We start from the raw sequence: 15695 nt of genomic DNA on the forward strand, positions 1-15695 counted from the left end.
CTTTGTACACCAAAAGTAGAACCTTGAACTTGGCCCGGTAGCAAATGGGCAGCCAGTGCAGTTCTTTCAGCAGCGGGGTGACATGTTGGCGAAACCCTGCCCCAGTGAGCAGTCTCGCCGCTGCATTTTGCACCAGCTGCAGCTTCCGGACCAACTTCAAGGGCAGCCTCACATAGAGCACATTACTGTAATCCAGCCTAGAGGTTACCAGTGCATGGACAACAGTGGTCAGGCTATCCCGGCCCAGAAATGGCTGCAGCTGTCTTACCAGCCGAAGCTGGTAAAAGGCACTCCTAGCCACTGAGGTCACCTGGGCCTCTAGCGACAAAGATGGATCCAGGAGCACCCCCAGACTACAGACCTGCTCTTTCAGAGGGAGTACAACCCCATCCAAAGCAGGCAACTGACCAATTATCTGAACTCGAGAACCACCAACCCACAGCGTCTCCGTCTTGCTAGGATTCAGACTCAGTTTACTTGCCCTCATCCAGCCCACCACCGAGTCCAGGCAGCCGTCAAGGGCTTGCACGGCCTCTCCCGATTCAGATGTTACCGAGAAATAGAGCAGGGTATCGTCAGCATACTGCTCACACCCTGCCCCAAAGCTCCTGATGTCTGCTCCCAAGGGCTTCATATAGATGTTAAACAGCATGGGGGACAAGATGGTACCCTGTGGCACCCCACAGCACAACTGCCAGGGGGCAAAAGACAGTAACCCAATGCTATTCTCTGAGAGTGATCTTGGAGATAGGATCGGAACCACTGTAAACGGTTCCTCCAATACCCATCACAGCAAGTCGGCCCAGAAGGATACCATGGTCAATGGTATCAAAAGCCGCTGAGAGATCAAGTAAGAATAACAGGGTCGCACTCCCCCTGTCCTTCTCCCTATAAAGGTCATCCATCAGGGCAACCAAGGCCAATTCAGTCCCATAACTAGGCCTGAACCCAGACTGGGATGGGTCAAGACAATCCATTTCATACAAGAGTACTTGCAATTGCTGCACCAGAACCCTCTCAATCGCCTTCCCTAAAAAGGGGGTATTTGCAACCGGTCGGTAGTTATCATAAACCAATGGGTCCAGGGTGGGCTTTTTCAGGAGTGGTTGGAACACTGCCTCCTTCAAGGTACCCAGAACCACTCCCTCCCGCAATGATGCATTGACCACACTCTGGATCCACTCGGTCAAACCCCCTCGGCAAGCTTTAATAAGCCAAGAAGGGCAAAGGTCGAGAGGACACGATGCTGGTTGCAAGCACCTTGTCCACGTCATCAGGCCGCATCAAATGAAACCGTTCCCAAGAAGTTGCAGCAGACTTTGCACTGGACACCTCATTGGGAACTACAGTAGATGTGGAGGGGGCATCAAGACTGCTACGGAGGCGAGCAACTTTACCCTCAAAGTGCCTTGCAAACAATTCACAGTGGGCCTCAGAAGGGTCTAAAACTCCATTTCCTGGAGTTGATGTCAACAGACTCCTGACAATAAGGAAAAGCTCCACCGGATGGCTACTTGAGGATGCGATGGAGGCAGAGAAGTGGGCCTTCTTCACCACACTCAGTGCCACACAGTAGGCACAGTTATTATGTTTTACTAGTGCCCGATCAGCCTCACAGCACGTCTTTCGCCACTTGCGCTCTAACCGTCATTCAGCCTGTTTCATTGCCCTTAGCTCACTGGTGTACCAAGGTGCAAACTGGGCTCCACAATGCAGGAGAGGGAGCTCGGGGGCAGCCATGTCAAGAGCCCGACGCACCTCACTGTTCCACAGCGTGACAAGGGCTTCAACAGGGTCACCTGCTTATCTACTGGGAACTCCCCCAGGGCATTCAGGAATCCAGTGGATTTCATTAGGCTCCGGGGGCGGACCATCTGAATCTGTCCACCACCCCTGCAGGGAAGGATAGGAGCCATAAGTCTGAACTTCACCAGGCAATGATCTGACCATGACAATGGGGTGACATCCACCACCACCCCTATCTTCAGACCACCCTTTCCTCCATTTGGAGCAAAAACCAAGTCGAGGGTGTGTCCTGCCCTATGTGTTGGGCCAGTGACAACTTGAGACAGCCCCATGGTCGTCATGGAGGCCATTAAGTCCTGAGCTGGAACACTACAGGCAGCCTCAGCATAGACATTGAAGTCACCCAGCACTATCGTTCTGGGCTGCTCCAACACCACACCCGAGACGGCCTCCGCCAGCTCAGTCAGAGAAGCTGCTGGGCAGCAGGGTGGACGGTACACCAGCAGCAACCCTAGTTTACTGTCTCCTCAGCCCAACACCAGGTGCAGGCGCTCACAGCCATCTCCAAGACAGAGTGGTTTCCTGGTGACAGAGATGGATGTTCTGTAGACCACAGCAACTCCTCCCCCCCCGTCCCTGTAGTCTGTGCTGGTGTTACACTGAGTATCCAGGTGGGCAAAGCTGGGTCAGATCAACTCCTCCCAGCTCACCCACCCAGGTCTCAGTAATGCACACCAAATTGGCACCTTCATCCACAATCAAATCATGGATGAGTGGTCTTATTGTGTACCGATCTGGCAAACAACAACACACACAGGCCAGTGGGCACAGCAGATGAGCAACACAGAACCCATCCATTAGAGGAGCGGCAGCAAGGAACAAGGCGCAGATAGCCTTGCCCTCGTTTTCTATAGTAATTCACCACATCCCCATGGCTATATTTCCCTCTACCCATGATCACTGAAATTGGGGTGGCATCACCCATGTTCCTCCCTACTAAGACTCCTCCAAAACAGCTGCTATGGACCCAAAGCAAGCCCACCAACAAAGCCTGCCGGAGCCAATTATCCCAGAAGGCCTCTGTGAGAATTGGGAACAGTCATACCCATTCAAACTTTTTCACACAGGGTTTTATTTTTTATTTATTTTATTTTATTTAATTACATTTCTAGACCGCCCTATCGCAAAAAGCTCTCAGGGCGGTGTACAACAAATAAAATCACAATTAAAATATGAGCAAGTGTGGAAAATATATATATATCTACTCCCCCTCCTGTCTCACACCCAGGGAGGATCAGCCTTCTGCCAGTTGCAGACTCTCACTCTGAAGGCATCTGGCAAGTTTCTCCTACCATTCAGTTTACTGCACAGGCTCTCACCCTGTGCAGGAACTACAGATGCACCACACGCCCTCCCCACCACCAATCTCCTCTAGATTGGTTTAACAGAAAATTAAAACAAACAAAAAAGGAAGGTAATAGAAGGGGGGTAGTGCCCTCGCCCTCGGGACTCCCTAAGGGGCTCCCCGACCCTTCGATGGTGACCCTGCTGGTGGCAGACCCGCCGCCCAAGGGCAGCTGGGCTTTTATGCCTCCTGACCCAGCCAGCAGCTAATGCAAGAGGCTGCAAGATTAACTGCAGCTTCTCTCTGGAGCCAGGGTCAGGGCTGTGGAGTCGGTATGCCAAACCTTTGACTCCGACTCCTCTATTTTTCTACTGTCCGACTCCGACTCCACCCAAAATTGCTTCCAACTCCACACCCCTGGAAAGGGCTGTAAATGTCTTTTTAAATTGGAAGCTCTCATAGGAGCTTTTTATTGCTGCCTGAATATGCACTGATCTTGGCATCACAGCATTTGTCTTCATCTGGGTCCTGTGTCATACACTGACACACAAAATGTTTTCCATCTTGAGTTATGGTGAAATGCTCAACTACAGCTGACTTCATGGGAAGCTTCTTTGACATTTTGAATTTATATTTTAAAAAATTTGTCAATCAAAATTTATTTTGAAGCTGGAGTCGGAGTTGGTACATTCCTACCGACTGTGACTCCACCCAAAATTGCTTCCGACTCCGACTCCGCAGCCCTGGCAGGGGGTCCCAGTCCTTGCAGCACTTACCAGGGACTTCAGCTGTCTTGAGAGACAGCACCCCAAAGGAGCAAGCAGCAAGCACCCAGATGCTCAGATACTCACTCCCAGGGCAGGTCTTCTTCAGTCCCCTAGTGCTGCAGCTGTTGTTGTCTAATTATCACCCAACATAAATCTGGCCCCCAAAACACAAAAACTGTAGAACAGAGGTTCCCAAACTGTGGTCTGTGGACCACCAGTGGTCCATAAGCTTCATTCAGTGGTCCATAGTATGTCTGTGTATGTCTTAAAATCTGAAGTAAAATTGTGATACAATAAAATACAAGAAATAAAACAAGCAATAAAATACAGTATAACATTATACAGCATCTAGCAGAGCACACTACAATTGCTACAACAGGCAGAAAAATCATTACATGGTCTGCCAAGACCCTCAGCAATTTGCAAGTGGTCTGTGGGGAAAACATTTTGGGAACCACTGCTGTAGAAGACTTTAACCAGTTCACTGGAATGGCTGATTGATTAATGGTGATGTGTTTTATTGGGAAATAATAACACCGGGAAGGGGAGAGCCGTGTCTGAATGCCACCTTGAGGTTCCTAGAGGAAAGGTGGGATATAAATGTAATTGAAATGGAAATGGACTGCCTTCAAGTCGATTCCGACTTATGGCGACCGTATGAAAAGGGTTTACATGGTAAGCAGTATTCAGAGGGAGTTTACCATTGCCTTCCTCTGAGGCTGAGAGGCAGTGACTGGCCCAAGGTCACCCAGTGAGCTTGCTCATTGGCTATGTGGGGATTCAAACTCTGGTCTCCCAGGTCGTAGTCCAGCACCTTAACCACTACACCACACTGGCTGTCACATAAATGTAATTATACATATGTAATTACTCTCTCTCTCTCTCTCTCTCTCTCTCTCTCTCTCTCTCTCTGGGTTCAAACCAGCATCATCCATAGAGACCATAAATTTTATTTGGATGACCAGGTGTAAAAGCCTCTGATAGACTTCAACATAGGAGTAATTCTTAAAAAAAAAAGCTGCAAGCAACACGGGGGGGTGATACATTTACTATACCTTTTATTTCACAGACTAAAACAGGGGTCAGACATAATCTCTAATCTCACATTGGCTTCTGTGTCTCTCCCTCCCCCTCTCCCTCCTCCACCACCACGTGAATCCAGAGCTTGGAAAAGTTACTTTTTTAAACTACAACTCCCACGAGCTCAATCCCTGGGGCTGATGGGAGTTGTAGTTTAAAAAAGTAACTTTTCCAAGCTCTGGATTCACATGGTTGTGATGAAATGCCTTGTGCTACCATTTTACTACAGTAAATTTGTTATTACTAGTTAATATACATTTGCCATTTATGAAGGAGTCAGAGTCGGACAGTAGAAAAATAGAGGAGTCAGAGTCGGAGTCGAAGGTCTGGCGTACCAACTCCACAGCCCTGGTGAGAATCCAGCAATCTAGGTGCTGGGAAGATAATGATCTCATCGGTCTAAGGTGTTCCCTCCCAGAGGTCTTTTGGGTATAAATACCCCTAGATCCGGGAGATCAAGCCTCGAGGTACCATCAAGAAAAATCCTCAAGGGGCCTCAACAAGCCTCAAAATAACATCCAGAAGAGCCATAACTCCTCTCAGACAAGAGATCACTTCCAGCCAGTGAAACAAACATAAGATAAGAGCACGGGGGGGGGGGGCAGACCCGTTAGTCATTAGTTTTGTTTTAGTGTTTTATTGCCTGTAAGTGCCAGCAGCCATATGACAGCTCAATGTACACAGCTTTGCTTCAATAAATCACTACATTTTCCTTTCTCATCAGTGTTTCATGGTCATTCAGATCTTGAACTTACTTGCCACAGGGAAGGGAAAACCTTTGGCAAAACATCCCCCCCCCCAATTAAATTGAATTTTGATGAAGGCTCTTCTCTACCTGCTTTCTGTCATTTTGCTCTAACCTGTCTAGCATTCAGCAATATTTGCTATCTGGACAAGTGTGTGTGCATATGTGTATTAAGAAAGCAGTGCACTGGCATGTTGTGTCTAAACATCCAAAATAGAATCAATACTGTCCAGTCTAAAGACAGTCTGGAAAAACTTTATTGTCCTATAATTTATAAGGTAGAAACTGAGCCTCATCAGCTGTAGCATGTGAAACAGCAGACTCTGTATATTAGTTGGTACCCAGTGTTCACATGTATACATTTACATGCATGCACATTAGCATGAAGGTGTATGTCCTACAGACGCAAAAGTATCCCTTTAGTCACACTGAAATGGGCTGAGCCTTGTGAGTGTTCAAATGCTTGGTTAACTACCCTCCACCGCCTTCATTCCCTGCCTAAAGGGCCCAGTAGTTTAGCCTTGCACTAGAGCAGGCAGCTGTTGGCGCTTCCCCAAGGCCTCAGGGGAGCATCCACTCCCAACAGGGATGGACTGGAGTCCCAGAACCCCTGAGAGGATACTAGCACTATATACATCATTTCCTCTAGGGAGAGGTATTTTCTTTGGCAGGGCAAGATGATGCTCCTTTGTCCCCTTCACACATCCCAAGGTACGTTCCCAAGGAAAGGGAAAGGTGGTGATGGCCTTACAGGATTTAATGTAGCAGGGCCCAGCTCATCTTTATCCCACTCACAAGTATTCAAACAGGAGCGCTCACTTTTGCAAACACACCTATTTGAATGTTTATGGCATCCTGTAGGTCCTCCACCAAAGAGGTTTAATTTCTAGATATTAGTTTCTGTCTTGGATCTGAATCTTGAATTTATTTTATGTTTGTCCTGTTGCTTTAAACTGTTTTTATAGTATATGCAATTATTTTAACAGTTTTTATGTATGTAACTCTTCTATACATATTATAAATCACTTCAGGATACCTCATGGGAAACTATTTATAAATAACATTAATAATATTCTTGGCATCCTGCTGCTGGGTGAAATACATTATGTGGACAGGGCCTTTTCTGTGGTGATGGCGCCTCTACTGCATAATGCTCTTCCCTCAAAGGCACCACCTGAAAACTTTTCCTGGTTGTTTGATTGTAGCTTCAAGCTGGAAGTATGACATCCCTTTATTCTTTTAACGTCAATGCTTTACCTGCCCCTGATTTATGTAGCAGGTTGAATAGTTTATGCTTAATTGATTGTATGGTATGTATCGGCAATGATGAAGAGTGGGCTATAATTATTTCAACTAAATAATGTCAAATGCTTATATATGTTCACATTTTCAAGACGTCTTGTGGCATCTTAAAGTCTAACATATTTTTATTAATCCTCGAGAACATTCCATAATAAAATTGTTACCGTCTTTAAAAATGCTGCAGGACTTTCCCTTGTGTTGCTGCAACACGGCTATCCCTCTGAAAGCGTTTGTATGCGGCTCTCGGGGGAGATAAGACAATTACGAGGAAAAACTACACGTCTCTCCAGCCCTCTTTCTTCTCTCTAGGAACCCTTTAGAAGGGGATGTGGCGAAGAATGTATCTATATTCAAATTAGGTAGTTCTTCAGTATCTCTGATTGGCTACATCTTCAACTGTGACTAGCGGGTAGAGGAAAGAGACGACGAGTTTGTCTCGCGCTAATACTTATGCACCAGGGATGAACAGTAGAAGAAATTCTTGGAGAAGATTCGTTTGGAACCAAAAGTACGCATGTGCACAATTTGGGACAGCCGCATAAAGAGGACGATGGGCGGGAGAAAAGAATCCCGTGCGCAGCCGCACTTGCTCTAGGGGAGGGATATGTAGGCCCGCAGAATCCTGGCTGACTCCATGACAACCATGCCTCAACTCTCTTTTTCTTCCGCATCGTCATTTCCGATTTGATGTCGCCTAATTAAAAGAGCAGAGAGACCCTGGATGTAGCTTAGGCCAATGGCAAAGCAGTACGTTTTGGTTTTGACAAATGGGTCTGACCGGGCAGAACCTTTTAGGATCCAATTTCAGCCAATTACGCAGGATGAGGAGGAGCAAAGGGAGAACGGTGGCTGTTCATGGGCGGGGCCGGCGCAGGTTGGTTGAGAGGAATACGGAGAGGGGAGGTGAAAGGCGGTTGGGCGGGGGAAGTAGAATGAGACCCGGAGACAGGTACAGGCTTGGTGGCCACACCTCTCACTAAACCAAACCCCGCCTACGCAGCAACCCACCCCCATCTTATCGCATAGAAACAAGCGGCTCTGAGAAAGCTGCTGTAGTTTAAGCGTGTGAGGGGGAAAATGTGTGTGCTATACAAACACTCCCCCGCTTACGCCGACTCAGACATCCTGCTGCTGCCTCGGGTTAGACAGCAAATGACGCCCCTCTCTCTTAGCCGGTCAAGCTGCATAGTACTCAAGGCTAATCAAGTTATTTTGGCACCTGAGACAGAAAATCCCACAAGCACATCTCTCCCCCTCCCCCCCTTCCTGGCTGTAAAAATACAATAAACAACACATTGTTGTCCTTTTATGACACCCCAAACCAGCTGCCTTTTAGCCTGCCTGATCTCAGAGGCTCTTAAGTAGATTACAATAGCAAAGAACACGTGTTAAATCAGACAAGAAAATACAGTGTTAGCTCCCTTGCTCTCCTTCGTTTCCCGGTTTCCGCCCACTTTTATGCTTAACAATTCGACAGCCTCTCCCAAAACACAAACCTCTTACATAGACCCACAGTATTTTATTGTTGCCCCGTATATTTCCCTTTTACCTAGATTGGGGGCACAGCCCTTTCATCAGTCTTTAGCAATTCAGTCACATTCGATAAACCTGCTAATTTCTGCCCCCTAATTCATGTCCTCTGCCCTACTCTCACCAGAGCAGTTGATAACAAGCTCTTACATATTCGCTGTCATATTTTCCCAAATCTCCAAACGTTTAAAATGCGCTTCCCCATCACACCGCAGGCGTGACAGCTAACACTCGTATTTCCCCTTCTATCCCAGAGTGATAGAATATGATCTGACAACTGCTATACTATATAAAAAATCAATATAACCTAGCAGGACCTTAAGTAGGTGAGGGACTGCTCTACCTGAGCTAAAGGGCGTGCAGTTTCCCTTCAAGACGAATAAAGGCCGCCCGAACTGTAATCACTGGTGTCCGGGAGCATGCTGTAGTATTTCTTCACAAGTTGGTGGACTGGAGTCTGATATTGAACTGGTACGCCCTCATCCTGTGGAGGCCACCATTGGGGTTACTGGGACACTGCCCTCCCAATGGGAACATCAAGCAGTTAAAAATAAAATCTCCCCAAAGCTCAAGCCCACATACTTTCTTGTTCCACATGCACTTTATGCTTCTATTTGAACTCAAAGAAGCTCCGCAAACATTTGTGTCAAGCTACTGTTCTCTGACCTATAAACTTCTTGTTCTCTGGCCAATCAGCTCTCTGCCTCACTCAGCCAATCCGAATCCAACAGTGTTGCTATGGCAAAGAGGTTCCGCCCCTTGGTCTGCCTGCTTGTCAGCTTTCTTAAAAGGCTTCTTCATTTGTTGTTTAAGAGGCCTCTCTAACACAAACACCTATACTATAGCAATTAAGGGAGTCAGGGAGGAGTCTAGACTGCATCAAGAGCAGCCCACTTGGTAGTCTTCCAGCCTATACTGTATCAGAATCAGATATTGGTTCTGGGCATGCTCAGATATATCTAGAGTAGACATATCAGTGAGATACTGCTCTAAAAGCAGGTTTGGTTTCTACAAAGTTTGGACTGGGCCCTATTTACTGTAGGGGGTTGAGAATTGAGAGGAGATTACTCTTGGTGGCAAAGTTGGTAACACAGATAACATGGTATTGGTAATCAAATTAGCAGGGCATGTGTGGGGTTGTTGCATGCTTCCATCCCCAATTGCACTTTGAGGGGAGAGGTGAAACCTGTGTAAATGTAGTTAATCAAAAGGAGAAGGTATTTTGAGTTAAGCAAATTCCTTGTTTACTAAAAACTGAGACTTACATGTACTTTGTGTGGATGTCTGAGTCGCTACCCCAGTGGAATACTGGAGGAACTCATGGAATGTCCTGCTACAGTAGTCAGAACTGATCATATGGTGTGAAAGCAGGGCTGGTTCTAAAGGGTGGCCAGGTTGGGCACTGGCTTGAGGTCCCCGGAGCTACAGGGGCCCTGAGGGGCCCTCTGCAATCTGCACCCCCCCACCCCCCACTTACCTGTCAGGTGGCTTTTTAGCATTGCCCTTAATGAAGATGGCGGCTGCAGCTTCCCTAAGGTACTGAAGCCACTGCCGCCATCTTAGTTGATGGCAGAGATGTGCGCACATAGAACGCACATGTGCCATCAACAAAGATGGCAGCAGAGGTTTCATTCCCCTTAGGGAAACCGCGGCTGCCATCTTCATTAAGGGCAATGGTAAAGACTAGACAGGTAGGGGGGCCATGCGGGGGGGGCGCATGCACGCACGTATGTGCGTGCGTGCACACACCCCCACTGACCAGGGGGCCAGGGCAAACTGATGCCCAAGGACCCCCGCATGCCTGGATCCTGCCCTGTGTGAAAGACTCCTTTTTCTAATATTTTGGCATTTTCTTTTTCCCCAGGTTTGCAAGGGAGGAGGATGGGGAGAAAACCAAAACTTGGCCACTCCCCCATGACCTAATTGGCCACACTCCCATACTACCAGGTCTAGTGGGCACCAGCCACCATTGCCCCTACCTCAAATTATCAAGCATAGAAGGAGCTGGTTGCCTGCCCCCAACTTTGCAACCTTCCCCATATGCGTTTTCCAGGTACTAGAGGAATGAAATGTTATTCCCAAGTACCTGAAAACTGAGACCTGGTCAATTAAATGATTGTTTAATTGCCAACAGTGTTTTGTCCTTTTGCTGGAGAAAACTAGAATCTTAGACTTATCATAGTTGATTTCTAACTTTTCTTGCATACAAAAGGAAGTTAGCATTCTCAGTAGGCGACGGAGACCCACCTTAGTTGAAGATAGAAGGACCACATCATCTGCGTAAAGCAGGGCGGAAAGAAATCTGCCTGCCAACTTGGGTGTGTGTGAATTCACCACCACAAGATGATTAAATAGGGAGTTAATGTAAAAGTTAAAGAGGGAAGGGGCAAGTATACATCCCTGCTTAACTCCGTTGAACGTTGGAATTGGGGCGGACAAGTGGCTGGTGTGGTTACATCTTACCCTCAGACGTGTTTTACCATATAGACTCCTGATTAAAATTAATAACCACCTGTCAATATTAGTTTCTTCAAGTTTTTTCCAGAGTCTATCCCTTGGGAACGAATCAAATGCTGACTTAAAGTCTATGAAGTCCGCATAAAGAGCACCACCAGGAGATGACATGTACTTTTCCACCAAATGGTGTAGTACCAGTCCCTGGTCGATAGTGGAGCGTCCTGCTCTAAAACCGGCTTGTTCTTTGCCTTGTTTTCATCCTCCAGCCAGTCAGAGAACTTCACAAGGAGATGACTGGCATAGAGCTTGCTGATGATGCTCAGCAAGCTGATAGGTCGGTAATTTGTAGGATCAGCTCTTTTCCCTTTTTTATAAATGGGGATTATAACAGCTAGCCTCCAATCTTCAGGAATATATACTGTTTAATCTCTACATGTAAATAAAGCTGCCAGAATCGGATTACTCAGTTTTCAGGTACTTGGGAATAACATTTCATTCCTCTGGTACCTGGAAAACGCATATTATCAGCGCAGTTGAGAATGCCCAGAGAAGTGCAAGAGCACTACTTGCCTTTTTCTTTTCAAAAGGGAGTCAGTACATCCTTCGGCAATGCAAGTGTTTAACCTTCCCCATAGAGCAGTAGTTCCCAAACTTTGTTTTCCACAGGCCACTTAAAATTACTGAGGGTCTTGGTGGATCAATTAATGTTTTTTCTGCCTATTGTAGCAATTGTAATGTGCACTGCTAGGTTTGTATGATTTATATGATTTTTAATTGCTTCTTTTATTTTTTATGTTGTATTCTGTTGTATTACAAGTTGTGTTCCATAGAATTCAAACTGTAATACAATATGAAAAAATAAAAGTAGTAAAAAATCAATTAAAAATCATATAAACCTTTAATGTGGACATGCCATGGACCATCTGAATGAAGCTTGCGGACCCACGGACATCAGTTTTGGAATCTCTGCTGTAGAGTAAAATCACGCTATTACGTATGCATGCCATTTATTTATTTATATAATTACATTTCTACCCTGCCGTTCTTCTTCATGGTAGAAACCCAAGGCGGCTTACATATGGTTCCTAGGTGGTCTCCCATCCAGGCACTGACCAGACCTGACTGTGCTTAGCTTCAGCATTGAGCTGGTCTTATGTGCCTTCAGACTATAGCTTGGGACAGAGCCAGAAGTAGCTTCATCACAACTACTGCTTATTAGCATACACTGATTCATTTAGATGTATGCATAGGTAAAGCTACTCAAACATTTTATTGGTCTTTATTCAGTTTAACCTGATTCTGAAAATGTTAGGTTAGGGCCATGCCATGGTGACCTCCTCAAGTCCCCCAAAGTAAAGGAAGGTCTTAATGTTGTGCAGAAACTGCCTCAGCCTGTTTTGACATTCAGGATGGATACACCCTGGTTCTAATAGTGAATGGAGAAACTGTTGCAGGTAGGGAAGCTCTGTGTGTGCAAAATCCTGTGTCTACCAAAGTTTCTTGGTTCAGGGAAACTGAGCAGTCAGTATACAACTGCAACTCTGAATGTCATATTGGGCCTCTGATGCCATAATGCAGTGTATTGAATCTCTACAAGTGCTCATGCTTGTCCCATGCAAATTTTTCAGTAGGGCAAAGTGTGGTCTACTAGGGAATGGCACAATCCATGTGTGGCAAAACACCCCCCAGAATCATAATACTTTTTCTTAGAATGTTGTTGCTTGCAGTGCGTACATAGAATGATAGAATAGTAGAGTTGGAAGGGGCCTATAAGGCCATCAAGTCCAACCCCCTGCTCAATGCAGGAATCCAAATCAAAGCATTCCCGACAGATGGCTGTCCAGCTGCCTCTTGAATGCCTCCAGTGTCGGAGAGCCCACTACCTCTCTAGGTAATTGGTTCCATTGTCGTATAGCTCTAACATGAAGTTTTTTCTGATGTCCAGTCGAAATGTGGCTTCCTGCAACTTCAACCCATTATTCCGTGTCCTGCACCCTGGGATGATCGAGAAGAGATCCCTGCCCTCCTCTATGTGACAACCTTTCATGTACTTGAAGAGTGCTATCATATCTCCCCTCAGTCTTCTCTTCTTCAGGCTAAACATGCCCAGTTCTTTCAGTCTCTCCTCATAGGGCTTTGTTTCCAGTCCCCTGATCATCTTTGTTGCTCTCCTCTGACCCCGTTCCAGTTTGTCTGCATCCTTCTTGAAGTGCGGAGACCAGAACTGGATGCAGTATTCAAGATGAGGCCTAACTAGTGCTGAATAGAGGGGAACTGGTACTTCACGCGATTTGGAAACTATACTTCTGTTAATGCAGCCTAATATAGCATTTGCCTTTTTTGCAGCCACATCACACTGTTGGCTGATATTCAGCTTGTGATCAATGACAATTCCAAGATCCTTCTCACATGTCGCACTGCTCAGCCAAGTATCCCCCATCTTATAACTGTGCATTTGGTTTCTTTTTCCTAAGTGTAGAACTTTGCATTTATCCCTGTTGAATTTCATTCAGTTGTTTTCAGCCCAATGCTCCAGACTATTAAAGTCCCTTTGAATTTTCTTTCTGTCTTCCACGGTATTAGCTATGCCCGCCAACTTTGTATCATCTGCAAATTTGATATGCATGCTTTGTACCTCCTCATCCAAGTCGTTAATAAAAATGTTAAAGAGCACTGGGCCCAGGACCGAGCCCTGTGGTACCCCACTCGTTACTTCCACCCAGTTTGAGAAGGAACCATTGATAAACACTCGTTGAGTACGATTCTGGAGCCAACTGTGGATCCACCTGATAGTTGTTCCATCCAGCCCACATTTAGGTAGCTTGCTAATCAGAATATCATGGGGCACGTTGTCAAAAGCTTTGCTGAAGTAGAGATATATTATGTCCACAGCATTCCCACAGTCTACAAGGGAGGTTACCTGTTCAAATAATGAGATGAGATTAGTTTGGCAGGATTTGTTCTTCACAAATCTATGTTGGCTCCTAGTAATCACTGCATTGATTTCAAGGTGTTTACAGATTGACTGTTTTACAATCTGCTCCAGAGTTTTTCCAGGGATTGATGTTAGGCTGACTGGTCTGTAGTTCCCTGGTTCCTCCTTCTTCCCTTTTTGAAGATAGGGACAACATTAGCTCTCCTCCAGTCATCTGGCACTTCACCAGTCCTCCATGGTTTCGCAAAGATAATAGACAGTTGTTCTGAGAGTTCTTCAGCCAGTTCCTTCAATACTCTAGGATGCAGTTTATCGGGCCCTGCCGATTTTAACTCATTCAAAGTGATTAGGTATTCCTTGAACATTTGTCTATCAATCTCAGGCTCCAGTCCTGCCCCTTCTACTTCATCTTTCCCAGGAGGGTCATAGACCCTTTTTTGGGAGAAGACTGAGCCAAAGTAGGAATTGAGCAATTCTGCATTTTCTGTCATCTGTTATCATTTTGTCATCCTCATTGGGTAGCTGTGCCACCATTTCTTTTCTCTGCCTTTTACTATGGATGTACCCAAAGAAGGCTTTTTTGTTGCTTTTAGCATCCCTCGCCAGCCTCAGCTCATTCTCAGCTTTAGCCTTCCTGACACCATCCCGGCAATTCCGTGATACCTGCCTGTACTCTTTGTGGCCTGGCCTTCTTTCCACTTCCTGTATGTGTCCTTTTTTGTTTTCAGGTCATCTCTAAGCTTTTTGTGAAGCCACATTGGCTTCTTCTGCTGTTTACCCCCCTTTTTCCTTGCTAGAATTGCTTGCCATTGTGCTTTTAGAATTTCCTTTTTTAGAAACTCCCACCCATCTTGGACTCTTTTTCTCATTAGGGTGGCTTGCCATGGAACGGTACTTACAATTGTTCTGAGTTTATTAAAATCAGCTTTCCTGAAGTCCAGGGTGCGCGTATGGCTACTCTCAGCTTTTGCTTCTGTTAAAATCAAGAATTCAAGTATGGTGTGGTCACTTTCCCCAGAGTTCCCATAACTGCCACTTCATCCACCAAATCATCTCTATTGGTTAGAATCAAGTCCAGGATAGCTGATCCTCTGGTTGCTTCCTCCACTTTCTGTAGGAGAAAGTTATCTTCGACACAAGTCAGAAATTTCTTGGAGGGGCCATGTTTGGCAGAATTTGTCTCCCAACAGATATCGGGATAATTGAAATCTCCCATTACTACTACATCATGCCTCCTCGAGACACTGGCAATTTGCTTTTCAAAAGTTACATTCTCATCTTCTCCTTGATTGGGTGGTTGGTATTAGACTCCAAGCACCACATTCCTTTTATTACTTGCCCCATTAATTTTAATCCTGATACTTTCGGTGGAGCTACCAAGTTCATCTTCCTGTATTTCTGTGCAGGGATATATATTTTTAACATATAGCACAACTCCACCTCCCTTTTTATTCCTTCTGTTCTTCTTGAACAAGTTGTATCCTTCAATTGCTGTATTCCAGTCATGGGAGTCATCCCACCAAGTTTCAGTTATACCTATCAAGTCGTAATTGCCCTCCTGTATTAAGAGTTCAAGTTCATCCTGCTTGTTTCCCATGCTCTGTGCATTAGTATACAGACATCGAAGACTATGTGATTTATGGCTTGGCTTCCTTACTACATTTTTCTGAGGACTGTTACTGGGCCCTATTAGAGCCGAACTCTCTGGTCCCGCTACTGTGCATAAGCCTTCATCAGTTGTTACCACCAAGTTTACGCCTCCCTCTCCTTTAGGATTCAGTTTAGGAT

This window comes from Rhineura floridana, chromosome 11 (assembly GCF_030035675.1).
Source record: "Rhineura floridana isolate rRhiFlo1 chromosome 11, rRhiFlo1.hap2, whole genome shotgun sequence".
Taxonomy (NCBI): domain Eukaryota; kingdom Metazoa; phylum Chordata; class Lepidosauria; order Squamata; family Rhineuridae; genus Rhineura; species Rhineura floridana.